The sequence below is a fragment of the Malaya genurostris genome, chromosome 2, assembly GCF_030247185.1.
Source record: "Malaya genurostris strain Urasoe2022 chromosome 2, Malgen_1.1, whole genome shotgun sequence".
Taxonomy (NCBI): Eukaryota; Metazoa; Arthropoda; class Insecta; order Diptera; family Culicidae; genus Malaya; species Malaya genurostris.
This window is the reverse complement of record NC_080571.1, coordinates 334,310,260-334,314,560: the sequence shown is the minus strand read 5'-3', so window position 1 is coordinate 334,314,560 and position 4,301 is coordinate 334,310,260. Positions and strand designations below refer to the sequence as shown.

The window sequence follows — 4,301 nt, the reverse complement described above, 5'->3', positions numbered from 1 at the left end:
TTTTAAGATTTAGTTACGTTTCGTGAAAGAGGTGGACGAATTACCTTTAGTATAGCTTTGGGAGGTGCCAAATCTTCACGAAACAGTTCTTTGCGGTAAATTCAGAGGAGAATTCTGTGCTCAACGTAATGATTGGGGTTGTTTTCAAATCTGAATAAGCCAGTTTGTCGGGAAATAAGTCAGTGATGAGTAATGTAGTATTTTCATCGAATTTGGAATGAATTCGACAAAAAGTACATTTTAATAAGGTATGTGTTGGGAAGCTTATAGAATTGGGAAGAGTCATACGTAACCGGCAGTCAGTGAGGAAGAACTGATCACAATGTTAATAGTCACCAGTTATTCAGAAATATTAGAATTTCCCCTAGTTTTTTTTTGTGTTATGTTCCTCAATGAAGTTATTTTTTTTCTGAGAGATAGTTTGATTAATTGGAAGTATTAGAACATTTGTTGAAGACCAGAGTCTCACGACGTTGAAGGTCAGTGACAGACATGATCTGTAATGGAACATGATCTGGAAATAGAGGTGGAGTTGACTCCCGAGTTAACGATGAACACATATGACTCCGAATAGTTCGATATACTTTCATAGAATCGAATTATTATCCTTATAGTAAAATTAATATTTTGTAAATAAAAAAAAATATTCGTAAGATATTTTCTTACGAAAATTTAGTTGAATCAATTCAACTAAATTTTCGTAACTTTAGCATGGAGTGATGTAACAGTTGCACACTATTGAAGTATTCAATATTTGATTGTTTACTTATTTATTAATTTATTCATTCATTTACCTACGTATTTATTTATTTATTTATTTATTTATTTATTTATTTATTTATTTATTTATTTATTTATTTATTTATTTATTTATGTATCAACTGCTGTATTTATTTTGTTGAATTGAATTTTTTCAATATAAATTCAATTCTGTCAAAACTCAATAACAAACATCCACATAGAGTAGACCGTAGTTATTGATGCAAATGAGATCCACATGTCAATTACCCATCAATATATTTCAAATCAAATCCGCCTGCATTTATACGTTGTAACGGGTCGTCCTTCAGTCTAACCATTGGTAGCCAAAGATCACGCTCTCTTCTTTTAAGCCGAGTGAGATTGCCGAACATAGTCGAAGAACAGAATCCTTTAAGTTAGTTTGAAGGAAAGAGAAAGATAGAATGCTGACTTGGGCTAGAACGAACTAAATAGTTAAATGACCCAAGATTCCGAGTAATCCCGAAGAATTCTCGGGAAATGACGTACTTCCGCTTACGTTGAGATTCTCTTCCCTAATCTGAGGATTACAGGGCTCAATCACTTTGTCCCAGTTCGTTGAGTAGAGTGGTAGTGACGCGATTTTGCTCCGTTTACTGAAATTGTTTAAAGGTAATTGTGAAGTGGTATTTCTTTCAGTTGGCTATATATTTCTATTTTTTTTACATAGCCAGAAAATAAAGTGTGTGAGTTTATCGTGTGCGGCATAGATTTGTGTGCTGATAGAAAGATAAGGTAAAAATGTGCTTAACTCAAAGACCCGCTTTATGCTAACGATCCGTTCGAACAACCACGTTTGTTCCATCCAATTTCTTAGGTTATCATCCGTACGCTCGCTGGTCATCGTTCGCTCACTGCGTCACTCGCCACATCCTAGAGGACAAATTTGCCCGACGCACGATTTTCCGTCGGAAGGGAGTCGATCCGCTACCACATCGCTCCATTGGAAGTAATCTTCCGGTGGCCTAAGGAAGTCCACGTGTCGGTGAAACACCGATCATTCGACCGGCAGAAATACCAGCAGCATCAAAAAAGCCCTCTTCAGCTGGTTAGATTCGGGCGAATGCAGTAAACCCTGTATCATCGTTCATCAGTCGCTGAGTCGGTGAGTCCGTTCCGTTTTACCTATTTGATCAAGTAGACGTCCATGAATACCGAAACCGATATTAATTGATAACCGCTGGATTGATTTTCGGACCCCGCTTATAGACGGGCGCGTCCATGACGTGATCACGTTTACGATCCATGTGCACATGTGACTGCGTTCTCGGAAGCACCCTCCGAAACGCACACAAATAATTACACCCGGGTGTCCAAGCTTTGACCATTCATCGCTTGCCGCTCCTGAAGATGTCATCATAACCTGTGGTTGGGTCGAACAATGAGATAAAAAAGCACACTAACGAACTAGTAGATAGGGATAGAAAGAAAACGCACACAATAGAAAGCTAGGCCTAGGAATCAGCATGCAGAAATAAATTATACTTACCGTGAAATCATGTCCAATTTACTAAATACATTACAATCTATGCTTAAAGTTAAATAAATGTTTTTTGCTAGTGTAGCTAGATAGAGTTTTTAGTTGACTGAAATGTTTCCACGTCACTTCGGTTATGTTGAGTCCGCTTTCTTTACCACATGGTAAATTTGAATCTGTTAAGAATAATCTCTTCCACTTTAGTAGCGGTATCTGGTGACCAACATTGACCCTGCCGATGATGAGCTTTTAGGCATGGAGAGTTTCTACCGGGTGATTTGGAAGGTGAACTTTGAGTCTTGGTGAGTTTGGTTGTTTAGGGTCTTAGAACCTGTTCTGGGACGAGGTCAGTGTGCCTAGCCGGACCGATCCGGATTCTTCTTGAAGGATTCTGTTATTTGACTTGCGTTAGTGCAGTCTCATCCGGGCAATCTATGACATGGCGGTAGTCTCCGAAAGGAGTGGCGCTAAAACTACGCGCTTTTAAAAGATCGGTCCGCTCCGGCTACAAAAGGTTTTTGCATAATGAAGGAAATTTCAATTTATATGCATATGCAAAACAATCTGCCTTCAGGGAATTTAATGTTGTTAATAGTATATTAATAGTATAATACTAGATTGTTTAGTTTCGAAGAATCTAAATAAGATCTTGGGCATCCAAGAAATCTCTTGAAAACAGATTATTGAATTCAAGATATTTTTTAATACAAATGTAGCGTTTTCTTCATACTTTTAAGAAAAAATACGGATAAAATTATTCGTCACGGTTTCGAAGGAATTCTCGAATTTTTCCTGTAACACGGCTCGTTAGGCGGCGCACACCTTCTTCGTCCATCGTTTCAGTTATCTTATTCCATCAGGTCGTCATCTGATTGATGTCTTTGACAACCTTTCGCTTTGCCTTGAGTCTCCTCTTCATGATCGCCCAGTATTTCTCAAAAGGGCGGAACTGGTCTTTTTGCAACAACTGCAAATGCCCTGCCAAATCATAAATTTTCTTGCAAATTTGTCGGCAAAAACAAATTTAAATTTGGCTGGAACATCCCCCCACTTTTGCCCGAATGCAGCATTAACATAGGTTTCATCGTCCATCAGAAGACACCCGTTGTACTTGGTCAGCACCAGACCATATAGTTTCCGAGCACGAATTTTGACCACACTATTCTGTTTTATGGTCCGATTTGGCTGTTTGCTAGCTCGATACGACTTGATTCCTCCCCGGAGTCGAGTTCTCTTCACGGTACTATGGGCAGCACCGAATTTTCTGGCCAAATCACGGTCCGACAGATTAGGATTCCTCTTAATCGTCTTCAAAATCTTACCACGCAGTTTCCGGTCGACAGTTCCACTCCGACGATTGGCTTGAGGCTTCCGAATCGTCGTCAATGTTTCCTTATACCGTTTGATAACGCGCCATATCCAAATAACTGTGCACAATTTTTTCCCTTCTTTCAGCTTCCATGTTGATTGTTTACAAAGTATACTCGATTTGCAGAATGTCAAAAATCATACGTGTAGCTGACAAAATTCCCGACACGTGGGCGCCAAGAACTTCCAAATCCGTCCACCAGGAGCGCCACAATATGAACAAAAATTTGTTCCAATTCTAAATGAAGCAAGCTTTAATCACTTAACGGGTGACTTTTGTATGACTATTGAGTGTGGTATGTACTCGTAGGATAAATTACAGAAAATTGATATACTGTGATAAGATCTGTAGAAGAACTCGCTTGTCCAAAACCTCCTCTGAACAAGCCTTAAGGGCTACCAATGTAACCGATGACTTTAGCGAGTTTATTGATTGTGGTCCATACTTGTATGTTTCAATCAATTGATGGAATCATTGCGACGAATTATAAGGAAGTGCTTGTTCATCCAAATATTACTTGGAGTTCAGGCCTTAAGATCTACCTTAAGATAGACCTGTTTTCACTTTAGTTCTTAGCCGACTGAGACTGTCCCGAGAAAAGACCAAAATACACAAGTAGGCAGTATGTAGCTCTACGACTATGAGCAGCATTCAAAAACTGTACATAGACTGCTG

At 38.9% G+C, this 4,301-nt stretch overlaps 1 long non-coding RNA gene across 1 annotated transcript; it reads left to right on the top strand.

Moving 5' to 3' along the window:
- Nucleotides 1–918: 918 nt before the first annotated feature.
- On the top strand, nucleotides 919–2,470 carry LOC131427877 (uncharacterized). The gene is made up of 3 exons (XR_009229318.1): nucleotides 919–1,392; nucleotides 1,451–1,515; nucleotides 1,598–2,470. It is a non-coding gene; the product is annotated as an uncharacterized LOC131427877 (long non-coding RNA).
- Nucleotides 2,471–4,301: the final 1,831 nt, after the last annotated feature.